The 24,818-nt window shown below is 39.1% G+C and overlaps 1 long non-coding RNA gene and 1 pseudogene across 1 annotated transcript; one reads left to right on the top strand and one right to left on the bottom strand.

The window, feature by feature from the left end:
* Nucleotides 1-4,736: 4,736 nt before the first annotated feature.
* LOC110316978 lies at nt 4,737-21,980 on the top strand. The gene is made up of 4 exons (XR_002380290.1): nt 4,737-4,976; nt 18,819-18,908; nt 19,045-19,149; nt 21,805-21,980. It is a non-coding gene; the product is annotated as an uncharacterized LOC110316978 (long non-coding RNA).
* LOC110316977 lies at nt 17,533-17,959 on the bottom strand (annotated as a pseudogene).
* Nucleotides 21,981-24,818: the final 2,838 nt, after the last annotated feature.

The following is a 24,818-nucleotide window of genomic DNA, read 5'->3' as shown; positions in this document are numbered from 1 at the left end:
GAGAGAGAGAGAGAGAGAGAGAGAAAGAAAGAAAGAAAGAAAGAAAGAAAGAAAGAAAGAAAGAAAGAAAGAAAGAAAGAAAGAAAGAAAGAAAGGGAGATTTTTTTTTTTTTAGAAATGGTACCTGAGAAGACGAAAATAAATAACAAATCTGACAGATTCCACAGCACAGGGGAGGGGTTTCAGGAATTCCAGATCCAACAGCACAGAGGAAACAGATGCTAAAATTACTAGAACTCAATACCTGAAATGGAAATTCTCACAATAACATCATATCTCTCAAAGAAGGTGACGAGAGGGAGAACAAGACAGTGAAAAGACTCAGAAGTTCCTAACCATTAGTCACCAAAACCACAGGGGACTTTTAGCAAATGTATAAAGCAAGCCAGCAGCAGTAGCAGCAGCACAATTTACAAGGCAGTCCAATTAGTAAGTTACAGAAGGCAGGAAGACCAAGTTAGTGAACCCTCGGAGGCTGAAAACCTGAGCAGGGCTGCAAACCAGAGTGCTTGTGGACCAGGAAAATACTATCTTCCCTCCCAAGGCCCTGGAGATTTCGAGCCCTGAGACAATTTCTCAAATATGCCTCCATAGGGCAACTACTAAAGAGGCATTGCCCACGATGCTAATGGCTGTCTGCATATCAGTTGCTTTTGATACTGTATATTTACATCCTATGCTTTCTCATGGGACCCGTTTCCTTTCAGAAGACTGTTATTTATTAAACATAAAAAGGCAATGACAATAGACTACAGCAGAGATCCCAGCCATCACCTACACACATAACTTACTGCAAAAAAAAAAAAACAAAACAAACAAAAAAAAAAAACCCAAAACACTAGGAAATGTGTAGTGTGTACATGGACTTCTAAATCTGCACAGAGTGATTCTGGTTTTATCACATGCTCCTATCTATGCAAAATGCATACCACTGCTAAGGACTTCATGACTGGGTGTCCTTATGGGGACCAGGCCTAATATATTATTTAACACTGATTTCTTTAGTTAAACTCTGCCATATATTTATTTCTACTGACAACTCAGTGTGTAGCAGTTTTAATGAGAGTCTGTGGGGGATAAATTTTTGAATTTCCTAATCCATATACGCTAAGCTAAGTAATTCTACAAGGCTTTTTTTTTTTTCCTGAAAATTCTTTCAAAGTTACCACACCTGATCCTTTGGAATCCAACTTTAAACAAAAACTTAGTTTCTAAGCACCTGGGGACTTTATCTGTATTTATAATCAATCGTCCAAGTTTGAAATATCTATCTAGTATTTGATCAAAATATAAATTTTAAATAGACAGTCACAGTGTCTTACTTATATTTATATCCTTCCCAAGGCTACTCACCATATCTCCTACCTCCTACAAAATACATTCGTAAAATTATTGTTCGAAGAATAATATTCATTTCCTTTAAACATTTGCCCCGGTCTCAGCTACTTTTTTTTTTTTTTTTTTTTTTAAATATTCTGCTTTGACAATTGTAACTCGGGGAAAAAAATGAACTCACTCCTCATTACTTTTTGAGCCTTGATTTATAATGAAAGTCAAGAGAGGAAAGGGCAGCCATCAACATGGAAGACTGCCCATCTAGCTCCAGAGAAGACTCACTGTAAGCTGAGTTGGCCTAGAGCTTCCAGCCAGGCTGGGTGGCTGTCTTAATGAGAATAAGAATTCTTCAGGAGTAACAGACACCTTCTGTCTGAGATCATAACAGACTTAGACAAAACAAGGTTACTTCAGAATTTTATCTAAACAGACAAAAACAAGGTCACTGTGTCTCCTTCAAGCTATGAGATGCTCCCATTCCCAGCAAAGTAAAGTGACTACCCTGCTTTAAAACAAAAATCTGTATCAACTCCATGCATGGGGGCAGGGGTCACAAATCTCTGCTCCTCCCTGAGGATTTTTAAGCAGTTAATAGGGAGGGAGGGAGGGAGGGAGGGAGGGAGGGAGGTTTACTTCTGTGGTATGGTAACTGGTAAGGTCTCCATGTTCCAGTAAACAAATGCTGACATATGTGCCATCAACAATCTTTTATGAAACTTGCTGGATCATTAAAAAAATAAAGGGGAGAAAGAGAGAGAGAGAGAGAGAGAGAGAGAATATGAGGTTGAAAAGATGGTTCAGTGGTTAAGAGCACTGATTTCTCTTCCAGAGGTCCTGAGTTCAATTCCCAGCAACCACATGGTGTCTCATGACCATCTGTAATAGGATCCTATGCCCTCTTCTGATGTGTCTGTAGACAGCATATGAGAGAGAGAGAGAGAGAGAGAGAGAGAGAGAGAGAGAGAGAGAGAGAGAGAGAGAGCGCCCGGTAGGAAGGGGTAGTGGACTCTCATGCATGAGAGAGGGCAAGAAAGGGCCATGTGGTAACCATGAATATAATCAAAACGCACTATGCACGTGCATGAAACTGTCACCTCTGATTATGTATAATTAATATATACTACTACCCTATCAAAAGCATAAACCCAAAAGAAAACAGCTGGGACAACTTTATACTCATCCTAATCAGGCCTCTCTGTAAGTCAGTTTTATTGAGCTGCTTGGTTTAATTCCCCCTAAAATCACATCGAAAGTAGGTGTGTCAACTATTGAACTATTGTCTAAGAAATAAAAATTGGCTATCATCCCTCTTTTCTCTTGTGTTTTTTTTTTTTTCAGTGCTGGGAAAACAGTCCAAGGCTTTGTGGCATATATTCTATGACCAAGCTATATCTCTCCCTTAAAAAAGTTTAGAATTTTCTTTCATTAAGAACACACATGGTATGCCCTCACTGATAAGTGGATATTAGCCCAGAAGCTCAGAATACCCAAGATTCAATTTGCAAAACACATGAAACTCAAGAAGAAGGAATACCAAAGTGTGGAAACTTCTATTCTTCTTAGAAGGGGGAACAAAATACCCATGGAAGGAGTTACAGAGACAAAGTTCGGAACAGAGACTGAAGGAATGGCCATCCAGAGACTGTCCCACCTGGGGATCCATCCCATAAACAACCCCCAAACCCAGACACTATTGCAGATGCCAACAAGAACATGCTGAAAGGAGCCTGATATAGCTGTCAACTGAGAGGCTCTGCCAGTGCCTGACTAATACAGAAGTGGATGCTCACAGTCATCCATTAGATGGAGCACAGTGTCCCCAATGAAGGAGCTAGAAAAAGTATCCAAAGAGCTGGAGGGGTCCGAAGCCCCATAGGAGGAACAACAATATAAACTAACCAGTAACCCCAAAGCTCCCTGGGACTAAATCACCAATCAAAGAAAGCACGTGGTAGGACTCATGGCTCTAGCTACATATGTAGCAGAGGATGGCCTAGATGGTCATCAATGGGAGGAGAGGCCCCTTGGTCCTGTGAAGATTCTATGCCCCAGTGTAGGGAAATGCCAGGGCCAGGAAGCAGGAGTGTGTGGGTTGGGGAGCATGGGGAGGGGGGAAGGGATAGGTGATTTTCGGAGGGGAAATTAGGAAAAGGGATAATCTTTGAAATGTAAATAAAGAAAATATATAATAAAAAAATAAAGTTGAAAAAAAAAACAAAGCCCATTCACATGCATTTTCATTATCTCCTCTCATAATAAAAACCATGAGCTTCATAAAAATATTTTATTGATTCTTTGAGAACTTTGTACAGTGTGAATCACCTTCACTCTCCTTTCTCCTGACTTTTCCAAGACCCACCTTTGCATTTTCTACCCACCTCCACTTTGTGTCCTTATCTTTCCCCATCGAGGCCAATTCATGCTGTCCAAATATTCTTGGATGTTCAGCCTTCCCCTGCAGTCTGGTTGACTTATTGGTGGATATACCTTTAAGAAAATGATGCTTCCTCTCCCACAGGGTAAGAACTGTGGGTAGCCCCTTAGCCAGCAGTGAACCTTCATGCCCAGCTTGCCTCTCCATGCTGAGCTTGGCCTGGTTTGGCTTGCTTGTGCTCCTGGGCTCCCATGTGCTCCATGTCACAAGCACTATGAAGTCACGTTTGTAGCTCTCCCACTCTGTCACAGAAGACATCGTTTCTCTTGAGTAATCTACCACCTCTGGGTCTTACACTCTTTCTGCACCTTTTTCTCTGACCATTTTAATATTTTGATTGTTTTCAACACATTTCTTCATAATTGCATGCTCCTTACAAAAATAAAAATAACTTTCCAAACTAGTACTTATAAACATTGTAAACCTTTGGGATACAATAATGTTTATTATACCCCCAAGACCCCACAACTTAATAAGTAATGACCTGAGACTAGTTAAAGAAAACTTTGCACATATGGTTGAATTAGTTGATTCCTTGAGTAAACCCAATGTAACCACTTAGATCTTTGTTTCTTTCTTTTTTCTTTCTTTCTTTCTTTCTTTCTTTCTTTCTTTCTTTCTTTCTTTCTTTCTTTCATTCTTTTTAAATTTATTGATTCTTTGTGACTTTCTTGTCATGCATTTGAATCCCACTCATCTCCCTGTTGCCTCATATCTGCCCTTTGTCCTCCCAAAGTCCCACCCAAAATAAAACACATGCACACAAACAACAACAACCAAAACGAAACAGAAAACATCTCGTCATCTCATCGGGGAAGCTGTAGTGTGTCACAGTGTGTCCACAGTGTATCCCTCTGTCCATATATCTTCATTTGCAAAGACTCAACGCAATGAGTCATTGGTCTGGTTCAGGGTCTCTGGCTTCTGTGACACCATCAATGTTCGAAGCTCATCAGGAATTCTTCCTATTATTCTGTTGCTGCTGTGTGTCCTGGAGATCCTGCAGCTTTGGATCAGCAGGACTGGCCCTATGTATGCTTTCAAACTGTTCACAGATGCTATAGATTTTGGGATGAGCCAACTCCGATGGATCTGGTGGTAGCTGAGCTGGTCAGCACACTGGCTCTCCCTTATGAGGTCCATCAGGACAAGCCCTCCAGCACTGCTCCAGCTAGACCATCTAGTACCACCATCCCCAGGAGGCAGGGTCAGCTTTCCCCGCTCTCGTGTCTTTGGGGTCCTCACCTGTACCCTGGCCTCCAGCTCTACTCTGCTGCTCAGTCAAGGCTCAGGGCCCACTCTCCCAAGTGCTGCTGCCTGTGAGAGGCTAAGCCTGCTTTCCTGCTCTCATACGCTCAGGGCTGGCTCCCTTGTGCCCCCTCAACCAGGGACAGCCCAACGGTGCTGCCTAGATGAGGCCCAAGGCCTGCTTTCCTGAGAGCTGCAGCTGGCGAGGGACACAGGCCAGTTCTCCGCACTGCACTGCCACAGGTGATGAGGGGCAAGGGAGGGAAGGCATCCCCTGCTCACCCACACCACCTCATGGCAGATGAGTGGTGGGACCAGCCCTCCCATACTCCTGCCACTGGGGCAGGCTCAGCTGCAACCCTGCCTCTCTGTGTTGTCCAGGCAAGGTGCAGGAGCTGTTCTACTGAGTGCTCCTGCTAGTGAGAGACGGGATAGCTCTCCCAAGCTAAAGGCCCTCAGCAGCAGCACCAGATGGGACCTCACCATGGATCCGGGTGCCATGGCTGACCACTCACAGCAGGCTTACTCCTCTCCATCTTTGAGCTTTAGTCCATCTCTCCCCACAATGCTCATGCTGTTCTACTTCTCGTTCTCTCCCATCTGACTACCGTATACTCACACTTCATGGTTGCTCATGCTACAGGCTGGCCATGCAGCTGGAGAACTCCTGTGTGACATCTTCCAGCTGTGCTGCATGGTATGGTGGCCAGTGGGCGTCTATGTCCTACCCCTGCCATGGGCTGGAGGGCAGGTCTGTGGGTGGCATGGTGGTCTGCAGGTCTCTCTCTGTCTGTCGTCCTCCCATGGTGCAAAGTCCTAGGCATAAGGCAGCTTCGGTCACCAAGCCGTCCATCACATAGAATGAACAAAGGACTACCATCTGCTCTGCCCCTCGCTCATATGCGAACACCACTGCAAGCAAGGTGTCTCTTTGCCCATTGCCAGCAGGGACCACTTGGAGTTTTGAGAGAAAAACAGTATTCTGATTGTGGTCAGAGGAAGCTTGGAATGTGTAGTGATTAGCAGAATGCAGCAGTGTTCCCTGGGAAGGCAGATATATTGACACAGAGACAAGAATGTCAGCATCCTCTAAAAGCTGAAAGAGGCGGGGTAAGTTTTTCCTGGGAACATTCTGCAGGGAGCATAGCCTTTCATATTTCAGTTTTAGCGAGATGAAATCCATGTTAGATCTCTAACATCCAGTACTACGTCATAGTTAATTTATGCTGATGCAAGCCAATTTGGCCATAGTTACACCAACGTGCATTCAAGTGCACACACACACACACACACACACACACACACACAAAAGATCATTTTACATGAAAGAAAATGAACAAAAATTTTATGAGTCAAAATATGAAAATTTCCTAACTCTCAAAATATCTTTGCAGCTCCTTGATTTTTTCCAGATGCAGTTAGAGCTGACACACTGTAGTTGGCTGTCTGGACTCATTTGTCTCTCTTCATCTAGATTACCTTTGCCTTTTATGATATTGATTGTTTTATTGAAGTTGGGGCTAGCTGTCCTAACAGAATCTTCCTCATTTTGTTTTTGTCTCTGTGCTTTCCACACAATTAGATTCAAATCAGACAATTTCCTGGTAAGGAAACTTCTCAGGCTGTGTTGTATACTTCTTATTCAAAGTTTTAGGTACACAATATCATGTGGTTTAGCATTTGGTCAGACTAAATTTGATCACCTGTTTAAAATAGTGACAATCTGATTATTTCAATGTTAAAAACCTTCATCTTTGTAACTGATAAGTTACCTAGCATTCCTTTTCTTCCCCAGCCCTTTTTATGGAATGGCTTGGCACCAGTCAATGTTTTCCTACATTAGTTATTAAGTTTGTGAGTTCCAAACTGGGTTATTTTTCTTTCTCCGTTTATGAATCAGCACACCCCCTTCAACTATAAGCTTTTTCATAGTCCACAGAGCTTCTTTCTGTCTCTGCCTCATCAAAAAGGCTGCACAGGGAATTTATCATACAAGGTTATCAGCCCCAAACCTCTTCAAATCATGCTTTGGAATCCCAGGGGCTTTGGCATCCTTATTACCTGGAGGCGCAGCAGGATAGCTCAGGTGTCCCCTGCACGTTTCCTGTCCTAAGTTAGGAATTGAACTCTCCTAAAAGGCTAAGCCTTCTGATTCTTTTTAATGAGAAATCCCATTTAGCATCACAGCTCTGTGTCTTACCCACTTCTTGAGCTAATGCCAGGTTATTGCTTGTTCAGACTTTATTTTCCCTTTATAAAATTTTCACTAAGTGTGCCTCCTGTCATGTGCCATATGATTTGATATGAAGTTTTTCATTATTACTGTTAAGAATAGTTTCCAAATTTTAGTTATGATTTTTTTTTGCTTTGATACAAATTTTTATGCCATTGCTTAATCCACACATCTATGGGGATTTTCTTTTTGTCCACAGCTCCATGATCAGAGTATTAGTGTTATTTCAGTTCCTTTGAACATTTGCTTACCTAAGAACATGGTCAATTTTGTTATGTGATTTGTGTGAGCTTGAAAAGAATGTGACTTCTCTAGGGTGGATGTGGTATATATTAATATGTCAATCAGATCTATTTTATCACTAATGTATAAATCTCCACCCCTACTGATTTTTCTCTCTTCTGTTAGTGATATATATGTTAGTCTCACATACCCTATATGCATTAGTTCTACATGCTTTTGTTTTGTGTGTCTTGAGACAGTGTTAGCAGGTTTATAAAATTCTAGAATTGCTATCTCATCCTTGGAATTCGATGCATGAATTGTCAAATGTCACCCCTGGTTGGTGGGGATGTTTTTCTTTGTATATATAGTAATGCAGCTATGCTACCACTAGAATTTTTAGATGTTATTTGCATAGATATTTTTCTCTTTCTAATTCCAGTCCCATGTTTCTTTGTTTGCAGTTCTGAGATCAAGGCCTTGGTCACGGTAGAAACGTTCTACAATTAAAGCTACAGTCTCAGCCCATATCCTCCTCCTCCTCCTCCTCCTCCTCCTCCTCCTCCTCCTCCTCCTCCTCCTTCTTTTTTTCTTCTTAATTTAAAGATATTGTTTTTAAAGGCACAAGTTTTCAAAATTTTTTCACAGCATCTGTAGACCTTGGTCAGTTTCCAGAGATAGTTCTTTTCAGTTGTGTATACACTGCCTTCTGTATCTAGTCTGGCTTTCTGTCACGTCTACACTACCTTCTGTGTTCTGTCTGCACTGCCTCTGTATTCAGTCTTTCTGCTTCTTTTGGGCTTCTTCCTTCTAAAGGTTTTAAAAGATGTTTTACGTGGCATTTTCTTTCCATTCTATGACTTATTTTGTCTTTGAATAATATGTCCTCAACGTGTTAATGATTACTACAGTCACTACACCACAATCCTATTGAAAGTGACTGTGATAATAATTTGAGCTTGACAGCACAGACACTGAGAAGTTTCACTCACTGTGAGCTCTCCCTGCTTTGTGTATCATCACCGACAACATGTAAATGCAGGCAATAGTCCGTCTTTCCATTATTTGGTAAAGCCAATGTTTACTTGAATCTACTTTGAACCCTTCTTACTTAATCTCTTCATTGTTCTTCATTTCTCCTTCATCTCTGTCTTCTCTATATTTTAAGCCACTATCGTGTGTAGTTGTTTGTTATAGCAGCCAAGGAAACTAATCCAGAGACAGAGGTGGTGTGTGTAAGGCACTGATCACAGTACACAGAAAAATTCTTCAACCATTAGACATTATTAATTCTATGTGTGCTTTTCTTTATTATCAATGATACAATTTTAAATACTTTAAAATATTTCAAGAGCAATTTTTACCTGAACGAATCCTGTAATAGTGATAAACAAAAACGATGGGAAGTGTCAGGCAGAGGGAAGATATTGATAAATGATGGGGCTGCAAAACCAACAACTTGTAAGCAGCTTTAGTGGTCATGCTCATAGTGTTGGCCACTTTCATGCTAAGAAAGTGAGAAGCTGAAAAAAAAAACGGGTGTTTTTTTATGAGTTTAATCTTGTATAACACAGTGATGAGAAAAGAAAATAGCGGACATAATACTGACTTATTGCGGGAAATATTTAAAAATGAACCTGCTAACTCTCTGTGCTCCTGCTTCTTTCAACCCGCCAACTTTCCAGCCCTCCAAGCTAAGTTCCCGCTCTAATACTGGCACCGAAGGGCCACAACACTATGTCTCAGTGGGGTCCCACCAGCTCTATTTGGTTATAGTAATAACCAAATAGAACCGTCAACCTCATGGTTGCATATCACAATACCCAGTAACCCGGTAAAATCAAGACTCTTAAAGTTTGTAGTTAGCCAGTCAGATTTATGTATCAATAAAATTACAATTTACAATATGTCAATACAGTAATTTCAGAGCCAATTGATAATGATAAAAGCTTTATCCCACTTTTTCTAACCTTATGAAATCATCACGTTGGCCTCCATTTTTCCTCTCTCTCCTCTGAGATGTTCTCTCTCTCTCTCTCTCTCTCTCTCTCTCTCTGTACCTCTTAGCTCCGCCTCCATTTCCCTGTCCAATCACAGGCCTCCCACTGCCCCAATGTAATTGGACAAATCCTGCAACACTGACTCTATTACTAAGATATAGCATGAAATAAGCAAAGGTAGAGGAAAGACCAAGAATGGGCTGAGCATTGCATACATTACTTGAAAATTCGGCTTTGGTCATATTCATCCACTGGGCACATCTAGGAAAGAGTGCATCTATATTTATATTCAAATATCCATCTCTTTAGTAACAGAAGAAACATTTACAGAAAGTTCTCAATAAGACATAAATAATGCCAATTCAGTTATACATGCATGAAGGTCTGGAATTCTGTCTGGTATGTTTTGTTTATTCTGTGTTTAGATAAGTACTTCCATTAATGGTAAAATGATGAAAGACTTATTTGTAATAGAATTTATGCTTTTATCACAATTTAATGAATGGATGCTCCACAGATAGGCCAGACTAAGAAAGGAAGAGATAGTATGTGAGCCCATAAATAGTAGTCACCATGTGCTCTTAATGGATATATTGTAAATCCCCCAAAAGATGAACCAGTGATCACTTCCACTGTGGTTATCGATTCATGCAAATTTTAGTATTATCAAAGAGTTTTACAGTAGAATAAGTGAGTATCATTAAAATACTAAAATTAGCATTGGTAATAAAATGTTGGATGGTGTTGTATCATCTTACACAAACTGTTTTATCCTCTTGAGATTATGGAAGTCATTCAAACACCCAAATATGCAGACCCTCTTCTACATACATACAGTATAATTTAGATATCATATTGATTCTTAATCAATCCTTAACTGCTATCTTCATTCTGTATCATTGATTCTACTTAGAATTATTATGGAAGTTACCAGTACTTGCATTTTTCTTTTAAGTTACAAATAAGGAACTATATCTAATTTCATCTTTGTTGCTGTTCTTACTTGCCAAACGTTTCTACTAATATGAATCTTAAGGAGGTAGATGTTAAAGAAATTTTAAAATAAACTTAGAAAAAGATTAAGATTCCAGTTTTGTGTTAGAAAGGAGTCATATGCTTTCACTCAGTCCTACCAAAGGCATCCTGATTTCTTCCTACTCATTAAGCCAGTTGAGTACAATGTTCAGAGACTTTCAAAATGTCATATGACTTTAATTTGATATTTGTTTGTGTATATTTTGGGAAAGGTGTGCTCGCTAATAAATTTAAGACAGCATGGCAGCATTTTATATATCTCATAACCTCAGTGCTGTGAAATATTGTCATGGTTACCTGCAAAGCAGCAGGGTGTATGTGGGTGAAAGACGAGGCTCTGGCAGCATAAGAATAGGCTCCAAACAGAAAGCAAAGACTATGAACTAAGAGAGGAAGGCAGCGACAGGTGGGAAAAGTATGAACAAGCCACTGTTTGACTGCTTTTAGGAGAAAATAGATCTGATTTTGGTCATGATCTGATACCATTAGTTTCAAAATGCTATGTCTCTGAAATTGGTAGCTGTATAGAAATACACCTCCAAACAAATCTTAAGAAAGTTAGAGTAAATTTGTGTTATGAAAGTAATAAAATTTAAGAGGTTTCCAGAGGATATGGTGTCATCCCCTGACTTCAGGCATTTCAGATTATTGAACCACCTAATCACCTAGCTTGCAAACGTTATTGAATTTACTTAGAAAAGTTTAGTTACTTTCATATTTGAAGAGCTATACAGTGCAAGTTTATTTTCTCCATCATCTCCTGAAACACAAAAATTTTCTTATAAATATTGGTTCTTCTCTGTGCTTAGATTTATAAAAATCGAATTTTTATTTTAGTTATTTGTGGCAAGTTAGCCACATTTTCTTTCCTATTTTTCACCTTTTCTTAAAAGTAATACTGTTCAAAACAATTAAAAACCAGATAACTGAAGCAAAAATTCAACAGCAGTCTATGCAAGCCTTGGTAATTCAGTCTAAATGATAGAGAACGAGAACTAATAGAACAGAAGGCTGGAAGGATGGCTCAGTGGTCAGCATCACTTGCTGTACAAACATGAGACAGCTTGGAACCCAAAGCCCATGTCAAAGCTGGATGTGGCTTCAGACATTCCTGTAACACAGCACTCACAATGGCAGAGTCAAGGAGACCATTAGCAAAAAACAAACATACACAAACAAACAAACACCTGTAACAACTGTAAGCTCCAGGTTCAGCCACATACCCTGCTGTCTCAAAGGAACAAGGAGACTGATAATGAAACACTGAGGCTTTCCTCTGGCTTCTGCACATCTGCATATATTTGTTCACACAATGCACACACACACACACACACACTCCACAAAATGCATACAGAAGAGCTAATAGATCATGAGTTGTATTATTAGAATTCTTACAAAGTGAGAAAGACAGAATTTAAGAAATTGTCAAAAACAATTTAATTACACACAAAAAAAATGAAGAATATGAACGCAAATATGATGAGTTCCACGTTAGGTAGCGGAACAAGAATACATGGAATTTTGGAAGAGGGTGCAACTAAAAAGAATTCAGCTCATTAACAGATATGCTACAAACCATGACACAAGCTCATTTTCTCTTCTTATAATGAATGAGAAATGATATATAAAACAATGTCTAAACATTTGACATTAGAGGAAACCGAACAGAAGGAACACTATGTCCAGAAAGTAAGTATCAAGCCCTGTACAGACAATCACTTCATCTCATGTCAGTGAGCGCAGCTTCCTGTGCTCACTCATGTAAATAATCTTGGATTAAGATTTTATAATTACCAATCCTGCAACTTCTATACCTACACCATTCAAGGTGTTTTAAATACTAATTGGATAATATCATAATTGGTCAATTAGTCAATAAGATAAACACAAACACCAAAAATTACACAACTTCACAAAAATAGGATCAGATGTACCAAGTACTTTCATTGATGTTAAAAACCAAATAGGAATGCAACTAGTTAGAAAGGAGTGAAGTTTTGTTGTACTCCAAAGAAAAACTGGAAGCTTCAGTGGGCTGATCTGTCTTCAGGGCCCAATTATAACATAGGCAATTAGGTTCTATGAGGCCTTCATGCCTCTTTACAATTCTTTTACAAGCCCAGAGAATAAAACTCTGCATGTGTGTGTCAGAACTTACTGATACGAATTCCAAATATTGCTCCATTCATCAATAGCACTTCATGTCAAACAAGAAATGGAAACTAATATGTGTTTAGTTAGCTTTTCAAATAATGTCAAATTCACAGACATGCTGCAATGTAAGAATTAATGTCAATGTGAATGTTCAATTAATAGTTTAATTTTGTTCTTAACACATTAAAACCACCCATTTGCTTTCCTTTATTTCAATAGTATGGAAAAGGAAGGAAGGAAGGAAGGAAGGAAGGAAGGAAGGAAGGAAGGAAGGAAGGAAGGAAGGAAGGGAGGGAGGAAGGAAGGACAGGGAGAGATGGAGGAGAGAGATCTTACACGCTTTCAATTCTAAGATCTCATTTGCAGTCTGGTGACCCTGAATCTATACCACTGTGGTTAACATGCTGTGAAGACAGCAAATCTATCTATATACCCTGCATGCTCTCTGAACTCCATAATTGGAAAAAGATTCAGAGAACAATATGAACATTTACAAAGGAGAAAATCTTCTCTCATGAATGTGTGGTGTGACTTCTCTTTAAATTCGGCTGTCATTCTTTTCTTCTATAAAGAAAACTGTACCATTAATTCCAGCTGGTAGCCCCTCACAAATATAAAGACAATTTTAATTTGGAACAGGGTGGATTTGTGTGTTGTTATTGTTGTTGCTTAATAATACTAAGCCTTCTATTTTTTTCTTTGACTCCCCACAATAAATAATCATAAAGTACTCCATGATAGCCAGATAACTATTTTATAAACATTGTAATACATTTGGAACCACGATTTTAGAAGTGCCATCTCTGTGTTTTAAATGCATTAGATCTGAGGACTGCAAAACCGCATGGATTCCAGTCTACTGTGAGGGTCAGGAAGGATAATGATATTGAGATCTTCTAATAATTTTTATTAGAATTTTATTATTAATGATTGTAAACCATTTCAGTCAAATATTTGGTTATGGTCTCAAAAAGCTGAGGCAATACATTAGCCATGCTTAATCAACAGTGTAGATGAAGGCCATGAGCTCAAACCCACCAATGCCAGAAAATAAAAACAAGAGAATTATTAGAAATGACTGACACTGCCTTCATAAGCAGGCCTAGAACGCAGGGTATCAGCAGACTAAATGCTTCGCCAACTTCATGGAAGACAAAAGTGAACCAAGGATGCCAACAGGTAGCTCAAGCTGTGGAAGTTCATTATACAATCCTGACAAAAAGAGGAAGAGGGGGAAATTCAGATTTGAACATGGAAATGTCATGTATTATGGAGCAGTAGGCACCCCACATCTCTGCTCCAAACCTCCGCACACAGAGCAGCTTAGTATGAGACTACACCCAGAATTCTCCAACTGAGCACAATGCTCTAAATAACTCAATAGAATTCTCTGAAAAGATAAAAAGCAGCTAATTCAGCTTTTGGCACCTCAATGTAAATCCTTTCTAATTTTGGAGTTTTAAGTGTATTCCAACTGAAAGCTGGTTGTCTGACTCATTACCCTTAGAGTCAGCCAAATTTTTATTCGGAGAAAGAAAGAACTCTTTACTCTTATTTATAAACTAATAACCAAAGTTTTATTCACTTTATCCTTATAAGTGACATTCAAGATATATGAAAATAAGAAGTTAATATAAAAAATTAAAAGTTTGTCCCAACTGGGAAGCAAGGATATTTCCAAAAACCAAAATAACATTAAAGTAAATAGTGTACTCTCTTTAGATATTCACTAAGATATTTCCACCATAGGAATAATTACATGTTAGATAAAACTAGCAATTAGAAAAAGACAAAAAAGCTATCAGAAAGAAAATGTATAATCTCATCACATATATGAAGTTTGGTAGAAAAAAAAAAAACATTACATTTTAAGCAAGAAAAATCTAAGAGACAAATGGTTGAGAGGTATTTGACCGATTATAAAGTTCAAGCCAAGATTAAAACATAGAAATACATAAAACACTCTGGGAGGAAGGATTATCAAAGAAAAACAAAACAAAATAACAAACCTTACAAGAGGGACAAACAAATACCGATTAAGGGAGGCTGTGGATCATTCAAGAAAGACCCATTGGCATCGACTTTGTTTAGGTCTTGTTTGTGCGCCTGTTTCTGTAAAAGATGCTTCACAGCAGACATAGAGATAATCTGTCTCTCACAAACTTTCTTCCCATCTTCAGGGATTATGCTGATGGGATGCTCATGGAGTCTCCACTCTAGACAAAGACCTTCAGGCAACTGATGCCTGCCTGAGAAAGGAAGCATTAACCTCTGCCATGGATGAGACTCCAAACAGGTTACCCAACACGAAGTGCCAAGTGGTCAGTCCTGCAGTCATTGGCACACGAACAAGGAAAATCCTCTCAGCAGCTTGTAGTCAGAAGACAGCGGGGGGGGGGGGGCTGATTTGAGGATGTGCTTTAGCAAAGTGAAGGATTTACTAAAGCATTACCTCTAGAAAAGGGTTAAATTTGAGTCAAAAGACAAACAAAGGGAAGTCTACATGTGACCCCTGTACAGCACAGGTAGAGACTGATCTGTCCAGAACAGAGATAATTTTGCTTATAAACCAGATATTAGGTATGCTCAAAAGAGAAAACCATTTCACCATGACAACATAAGGTATCACATCAAAACTTTCATTTCAGAAACTTAATGGAAGTCTATGTTTCAAAGTTAATGTTAAATTAAGTATTTGGATAACTTGTACGATTTAAATATGAAGTTGTAAGTCTAAATTAGAGTTTAAACATTAGGGCTTCAGAAACAAAATTAGTAAACACAATGAAAATTGAAGAACTGGAATTATTAGCATTAAAGATGCAAAAAAAATGATATATGCCTACTCCTTCTCTAAGGGGAATGAATCTCTGCAAGTATTAGGTTATAGCCAATAGCTGAACAGAAGAGACACAGTGGAGTTGAGGTTTCTTGAGCTAGGATTTGGAGGAGAACCATGAGGAAGAGCCATAAAAACATTTTGATAGGAAAGATTTTAACAACATGGAGGGTAGGCATTCACCCAGGTCTTGTGCTGTTTAAAGATGATTGTAAATATAAAGGCTGTGTGTGTCTTTTATCTCAAAACTAAAGGGTCAAAGCCATGGAAAAACCCCTGGTTGGAATTAAATAATTTCTACAACATACAATCACTAAGTGCATTTATCATTATCACATGTGTTAGTGTGTGTGTGTGTGTGTGTGTGTGTGTGTGTGTGTGTGTGTGTGTGTGTGTCCAGGACTGACCACTTGGGATTGGAAAACCTGTGCAGTAGGTCATTCATAGAAGAAGCTTATTTAGCCTTCTCAGTAGTCATTGGCTACCCGTAGCTCTTTATATAGAGTAGAGCCTTGGGGGAATTTCTCTGTTAGTGTTGGTATATCAACTAGTGATTATCATTATGCCAGTCTAGTTCAGGTAACCAAATAATTACAATTTCATGGGTGCATTTCCCATATTCTATTTGAGACACTGTCTAGTAGCAGACATTATGGGTTTATGGCTTCTATTATCTTTCTACCCCCATAGACTATTTTCCCTGAGTTTTTGGTGTAAGGGTGGTACTGCAGATATGTCAGCTGGAGTTGGGTACCCCTAAATCACTTATTATTTGCATTTTGATAAGGTGGTAATCTTTGTAATGACCCCCACCAGTTACAACATCCTTAGCAAGGGAAGATGCAGGGTATATATACACAAGATATTTGATATTCTACTATATAAAAAGAGTATCAGTCATCTTCATCACTTTGTGCATGATAACTGGGAATCAAAACAACTTAAAGGTCCTTCAAGTGATGAATAGAAAATGAAATATTGTACTGGTTTTAGTCGCTGTGAAGAGACACCATGACCAGGGCAACTCTTACTTAATTGTGGTTGGCTTACAATTCAGAGGCTTAGTTTATTATCATCACAGCAGGAATAGTGGGATGCAGGCAAGCACAGTGTTGGAGAGGTAGCTCAGAGGTCTTCATCTGGATCTGTGGGCAGCAGGAAGAGTCAGTGAGCCACTAAGCCTGGCTTGGGCTTTTCAAAGCTCCCCCTAAGTGGCACATTTCCTCCAACAAGGCCAAACCTTCTCCAGCGAGGTCACACTTCCTAATAGTTCCACTCCTTGTGAGCCTATCAGGGTCACTTTCTTTCAAACTATCACAACACCTATTCACAATGGAATACTAAAGAAAACGGAAATGATGCAATTTTCAGGTGAATAGATAGAACTGGAATATACTATCCTAAGTGAGGTCATCTCAGGCCAGAAACACAAATGCCACATGTTCCCTTTTTATTTGTGGATCTTATCATTGAATCTTTAGATGTGATTATATAACCTGAAGTAACAACAACAAAACAACAACAACAACAAAGCCAGGAAAATAAAAGGAGACCATGGGAAGGGGGCACTAAAGAGAGGGCGTAGTAGAATACAGTTGTTCTGAAATGGATAATGGAGACTTTTACTAGAGGGGGAGGGTGAAGTAGAGTTAAATAACACTAAGGGACTTTAAGAAGACACAGGGACACATCAATTTACAAGCTTACTTAAAATATACAGTGTATATGTATGTGTGCATACACTTACCTGTGTGTATTCTTTTCTTTTCTTTCAACAGTTACTTCACTTAAGGTGACCTCCAAGAGCCATGTACTATCTAACAAAAATCACAGAGCCAGGCATGGGGAACATCCCCTTGAGCTATTGATCAAAGATAAAACAAGAATCTCTCTCTCTCTCTCTCTCTCTCTCTCTCTCTCTCTCTCTCTCTCTCTCTCTCAAAAGGGCAATGGACAAAGGCTTGTTTTATTTTAATGACTGATACAGGTGAGGCCACAGCCAGGCTGCAATGAACAGACTCGAGGTTAAACTTTATTTCTTGATCTCTTCCTTCTTGGACAGGCTCTTCCTTTTGGCCTGGAGGTGGTCCTCCCTGCGCTTTTGTGCTTCCTTGGTCTTCGACCTGCTAGCCTCAACACAGTCAGCCAGTAACTTCTTGCAGGCCTCGTCTGCCTTCAGTTTGTGGATGTGTTCCATGAGAATCCACTTGCTTTTGAATACCTTCCCTTTAACCTTCAGGTACAGGCTGCGATACATATGGTGGTCAATCTTCTTAGGTTCCCGGTATCTCCTGAGAAGATTTCCATATGATCAGCCCATCTTTGGTCAGCCTCCTGATCTGCCGACGGGAATTGACATTGTCAATTCCTTTGGTCTCATTGGGGTCCAACCAGACCTTCTTTTTCCCACAGCGGAGGACACTAGAGGCAAGCCTTTTCAATAGCCTGAGAAGATTCATGGCTGTGCATATTATCACCATTGCCTTTGGTTGTATTCCAGAGCTTGAAGGGAAGAGCTTACAGCTGGAAACACCACAATCCAGACACAGGACTTGAAAGATCTGAGGCATACATGACCTGGAAGCATCCTCCTAGAGGACTCGCTTTCATGGGATCACTGCTATGTAAGCAGCTAAGAGAGAGTAGCAATCCTATCCAGGGGTAAAGGCTGCAGTCCACAGCAAGGTCTGAACCAATAAGATATCGCCATTGGTGAAACAATGGTACTTTTATCTTGAAGGTCAACAATAAATGTTTAACTATACTTAAGACCCATTCATTAGGAAGGAGTTTATACCTGATACTGTCAACCTACCAACCGGAAAGGAACTGTGGAGGGGAGGGGGAAAGAAGAAACACCGGAGATGGGACACAGTTGGACACAGGTGTTATGAAACGGGTGAGACTTTAACTGAGGAGCATAAGGAAGTTACATACCCTAGAAGGAATGCACTACTGCCAGTTTTCCAAGCTAGTATAATTTCTAATTATATTAAATCACTATTCACAGATAACCGTAGCACTCACCCTTCATCAGATATATACTGCAATAAATAAAAATCACAATCAGACATCCAAATAATAAAAACTATGCTTTCTAAATGCTAAGGAAGTTTGATTAAGGAGATGTCACTTAAGCCTAGATAAGAATAAGGTAAAGATAGAATAATCTATATGTATAAAATACTTGTTCCAGAAAGAGCAAAGGTTCTGGTATAGGTTCCTGTACAAGCTGTGAGGAAGCAAGTGCCTTGGGAGGTAATCAGAGGGCATATGGCAGGGAAAGAAGGCTGGTACCAAGTCAGTGAAAGACTCTAGTCTGCATTCTGAACATGGGTTTGCTGGTGGAGAAGACTGCATGGCACACATAAAAGTGGACGTGGGAGAGGAACAAGAAGGAAATGGAAGGTTGGTAGTGGAGACTGTGGTGGTTTGAATATGCTTGGCCCAGGGAGTGGCATGGTTAGGAGGTATGGCCTTGTTGGAGGAAGTGTGTCACTGTAGGGGTGAGCAATGAGACCGTCTTTCTAAGCCACTCTTCTAGAGGCCTTCAGATGAAGATGTAGAACTTGCAGTTCTTCCTGCACCATGCCTACCTGGACACTGCCATGCTCCTGCCTTGATGAAAATGAACTGAACCTCTGAACCTGTGAGCCAGCCCCAGTTCAATGTTCTTATAATAGTTGCCTTGGTCATGGTGTCTCTTCAGAGCAGTGGAAACCATAACTAAGGCAGATATGGTGGGAAAAATTTAGACCCTGGATCACTGATGGGATTTGCTATAAGACCAGATTCAAGATGCGAAAGAGTGTGACTTTTTTTTATTTGGTTTTGCTTTAAGATGGCACGCTCATGATATATAGACATACATCCAGGCACACACTCATACACATAAGACAAATATCTGAAAAAGAAAAGAGAAACTTACCAACATATACATACATAGATGGGAAAATAAATTGCAGTGAATATTCTTCTAAGACATCATTTTAATCGAAACAAGAAGTTAGGGGTGGTGGCAAACACCAAAAATTACAGCACTTGGAGGGAGATGAGAGGGTCAGGAGTTCACCAGTGTTGATGATGTAATGAGTTTGATGGCAGCGTGAACTATGAAAGTCACCATCTTAAAGCAAAACCAAATAAACAAAGTAAAAGATAATCACTATTAGAGAAAGGAAAAAAATGAAATCATGTCTTACCTGAGGTGATGCAAAGAATCCACAGATACTATTGTCCTGTTCCTATCAAACATGCAACAGGCAAAAAACGGAACTGGAAAGAGGCCATCAACATACAGTAAAACTTTAGCTTCACCAATCTGCCAAAAGCCAACGAGGAAAGAGGCCATCTTAGCTGGAGTATTTAAAAACAAAAGCCAAGTGTGATCCCTGATTGCAAATGGCCCCATTCTGTAGAAAAGGCATTTATAAAACTAGCATTTGGATGGTGTGTGGGCACAAATCCGAAACATTTTTTTCAGTGCTAATTTTTTTTTTTATTTTTATACTTTATATATAAGGAAATCTCTTCCTTACTGGACTTCCACAGTCAAGAATTTGAAGGTGAAGTCATTTAGTAAGCTAGGTTTAAGCCGCTCGTTACAATACCTTCTATAAATCCATCACATATATGCGCACACACACACACACTCCAAACGCATCCTCCCAGTGACCCTGCAAGAAGAGTCTTCACTCTCACCTATAAGAATATATGATGTCCACCTTATAAACTATTTTAGGATCTAGACAAAGAAGAATAACATTTCAATTTGGTTTATGAAGCTATCATCAGTCTGACACCCAAATGCCAAAGGTTAGTATATATGACATAGAGTACAATCATTTCTGTGAATAATATCAGATAAAATATCACCATTACCAATTATGTAGTAAATCGTGAACATTTAAAGTTAACAGCAGGACAGATATATTTAAAATCTAACGATTAAAAACAGGGGCACAGCCTTTCCTCAGCTGCCACCAAGGTACTGGTTCTTCCCCGGCAGCTGAGACCTTGATGGGGAGATGGTCCCATTTATGGATGACTGGCAGCGGTCCACAACATACCCTCCGTCTCTGCTCATCTGCATTTACTCCGTCCTCATCTAACACGATGCAGTGGCAGTCGCTTTAGTAGATCAAAAGATCGATGTGTGTTGTATCTATTAGTATTATACTATCTACAAGTTCTGAGCCTTTTAAATTTAAAGTAGAACCATTAGCTGATTATTCGTGAACCCATTACTGTAGGTACATGTGGTAAATACACTCTATTATGTTATGTCTACTGTATCTACGAAACATTCTCTTACAGCCCAAAATGCAGGTAAACACCAAAATTTTACCTTTACATTGTCCACAATTTGAGTATGCCATATAAGAAATGTTACCCATTTAAATGCTTTTAATTATTTGTAAGTTAAACATTTCAGTATTCAAGAAAGCAAATTCTACCTCCAAATTTTGAGTGTATTTTAAGATATCCAAAGAAAGGATTTGATAATAAATTATGTAACAGTGAGACAAGAAGTTCTAATGTCATTGCTCAAAAATAACCTATTTTGCCTTGCTTGAAAATTATCAAGAGTAGTTAAATTAATACTAACATATAAAATGACAACATAAATATTTGAAATAAGGGCATACCATATAATCAATATATAATAAAAGCAGAATAAGGATGTTTATTTTCTTATTTTTTCTTTGTCAATTAATAATTAATCACCTAAGCTTGCATTACTTGCTAAAAGGACTATATTATTAAGTGAATGAGTCATTTATTGCTGTCTTTCCTATGGCTGTGATGAGACCCAACACATTGTGATGTAATAATAAAAAGTCAAATCATAAGGAAAATAGGGCTGGCCGGGTGTGGTGGCTCATGCCTTTAATCCCAGCACTTTGGAGGCAGAGGCAGGCAGATTTCTGAGTTCGAGGCCAGCCTGGTCTACAGAATGAGTTCCAGGCAGATTTCTGAGTTCGAGGCCAGCCTGGTCTACAGAGTGAGTTCCAGGACAGCCGGGGCTATACAGAGAAACCCTATCTCAAAAAAAAAAAAAAAAAAAAAAGGTTAAACATGCTCAGTTACTCAGTAGTTCATTTACTATAAAAATGTTTATAAACTTCAAAATTTGTTTCTATTTGCTATATATTTTCATGTGAAAAATTGCTTACTTTTTACAATGATCCAGTTTTATGTGAAAAAATTTTTTTAAAAGACAGCCATATAAGATCATGAGATGTTTGTACTTTTTATGGGCACCCTTTTTAGTCTATATTTAAAGTTTTTTTTTTTTTTACAGCATACTATAGCAAGAAAATGCAAGCCTTTGGACAGTATCCCATGGAGAGTCCTCCTACGTGTACCAATGGACATCACTTGGGCTATGCAAAGCTACTAATACCAATTTCTAAGTGAGTAGGGCATTTTTCCATTATATTTCTTCATTTGAAATGTTAAATAAAATGCAATTTATTAGCTACAGGTTGCTTTTTAATATTTAGTTGACATGTCAAAACTCCAGCTTCCTGATAAATAACTTTGACATGAGACTATTAATCGGTATGCTGGCTTATTACATTTGCAGATTTTCTTTTGAAGGAAATACACAAAATTAATTGTATAGAGAACAGAAATCAATTAGGTTATGCTTTAAAAGGCCAAGAAATATGAGATACAGAAGAAATACAAAGCATGTGTGAGCCCATGCTTGTAATCTTAATTCTTGGAAGTCTGAGTTGGAAGGATCCTGTATTTGAAACTAACGTGGCCTTAATAGCAATTAATTATCATAAATCCAAACAAAACCACAGTATAACTCTATTCCTATTATGCTTGGGGTATGAAAAGCTCTCCCCTAAATTTCAGGCAGGACTTTTGAGAAGCCACTGCGTTACGAAAGGATTAACACATAGACAGGATACAAGATTGATGGTTTTACATCTGGATTACTATTAGAATGCAGGATCTTGTTGTAGGAAATGGGTCAGTGAACATACCTTTGAGGGGTGCATGGTACCACCCACTCCATTCTCTGGAACATTCTGCTTCCCACTCCTTCAGGCTGAAGCAGCAGATCCAGATGATCTTAGAAAAATAAAACACTGTGAACTACTACTGATACATAGCTTTCTCCTGCTTAAATCTCATTGCCAGAATTTTGTCACAGTGATGGAAAGATAACAAACACAATTCTGTAAGAAGAAAACCTTCTGTAGTTTAAGAGAAAGCTTAGTGTTTAGGATCATGTGCGGTTCTTGAAGAGGATCAGAGTACCCAAGTCAGGCAGTCACAACCAACTCTATTCCCGCTCCAGGAGATCTGATGCTTTATGCCTTCACCCGGGACCCCCCAGTACTAGTATGCATATTTGCACACACACATACACACACACACACACACACACACACACACACATGCACATGTGTGTGCACTTAAATATATCAACACTACCCACTCAGTCTGTTTGTCTGTTTAATGTTATGGGGTTTTTTGACACTGATATTCAAGTCTTAATTTATTTTTCATTGAAAAATTATTTTTCTTCTCTTAATGTGTACAAGTATGTGGAGTGCACGCACATGTATATGCATGTTTGTACGTGTTATGGTCTCACGTGCATGTGTGTGCATGTCTACTTGTGCTCTGACCTGCAGGACTTAAACAACAGGGTTCTTGAGGGAAGGGAGCAACAGTGACAAATTTGGGATCAAAAAATTCTGTTCAATTCTCAGTTTACTCTAGGGAAATGGAGGGTTTATAAAGCTTAAAACCATGAACAGTGTTTGATCAGGTGTACAGGCTAAATCAGTGTTATCGCTTGCTAACACATTGGCATCAAAGGAATGTCCCCATTGTAAAATGTCTGGAGAACCCCCTATTGTAAAAGTTCCCGAGAGCCCCTACTGTAAAATGTCCTGAGTGCCCCTGTTGTAAAGTGTCCTGAGTGAGTTAAGGAAACAGAAGCAAGATAGTAGAAGAAACAAATGAGTGTTACTTAATATATGATGGCCCAGGGACAAGATGGAGACTGAGATGAGGGGCTTTTGGGCCCCCAACACATTTGTATGCCTGTTTGTGTAGATGTGCAAGGCTGATAGTGGGAATTTTTATTTCTCTTCCCCCTTATCCTTTGGAGACAGAGTCTTTTATTCAATTAGAGCTTGCTCTAGGGACCCTCTATTTTTGTGTGGCAAGTGCTTTAACTGCTAAACCATATCCCTACTTCATCTTTCATAATGTTACTTCTTCTCTGAGAGTCATGGAACAAATATTACAATTGGGTATTTCTATAAAACATGACTTTGTTCAGGTTTTTGTAAGCATTTCATTGGTGGTAATCTTATTGGTTGCTATTTCTATGTGTGAAAATTATTGTAGGTTTTAGTGTCAAAACCTATGCCCAGTTGTAGGACCTGTGGTTTCATGTTAAATTTGAAAATGGAAAAAGTAAAGTAACTTGGGAGGTGTGTGCCAAACACCAAGAAAGCAGTTAAATAAAAGAGACTTATAATATGCATATAGAAAAGTATTTTTTCTGGAGATCTATATTAGTCCACTGTGTCTCAAACTAAGTGAGAATAATACTGAAGGCTATTAATCATTCCATTTTCACAGCAGTGCACCAGCAGGAATTTATTTAGTGCAACTACTTGCATTATTTTGACACATTAGAAAAAATTGTTCTGTCTAATGGGCCTTCAAACTCCCACTCTACCAGAATGGTGTGCTAAACTATTATTATTTCACATGATATGCGCTACACACCCCATGTTGAATACTGCCTCGCTTCAGATCTGCTAACAAAGCAACATTATGCCATCTATGTATTCCCTTTAATCACGTCCCTCACTTTCAGGGTTATTACAAAAGCAGCAAAGAGAAATATGGAATCTCAAGCAACATTCTCTGTGCAGGTGGAGTCATGCCATCTTAACAACGGATATAGTTTTGAAGAATTAAACTAGAGCTATAAATGCTCCCGAAATGCCTGGGTTCTTCATCCAGTCTTCTGCATATATACTGATCAAAGTCTATCACTGAATTAAAATCTGAATGGGGACATGGCCGTCATTCCTTCCCTGGCCATAAAGCAACTTGGCTTACACATAAGCAGCTGTGTTGTTTGGGGTAGGTTAGACTGAAGAGCTGGTGGAAAAGCATTTTCTGTATTTCTATGACAGACCTCTGCTTCACTTTTATTTACAGACTTCCTTCATTCACTGCCTTCATCTTCTTATCTTGTACTTGACTCATCTAAAGAGCAGCAGGTAATTGTGGAAGTCTACGGATAACCAAGTCACTACCTAAGCAGAA

Source organism: Mus pahari, chromosome 2 (genome assembly GCF_900095145.1).
Source record: "Mus pahari chromosome 2, PAHARI_EIJ_v1.1, whole genome shotgun sequence".
NCBI lineage: Eukaryota > Metazoa > Chordata > Mammalia > Rodentia > Muridae > Mus > Mus pahari.
Note: the sequence above shows the minus strand (reverse complement) of the source record. Positions and strands in the feature narration are given on the sequence as shown.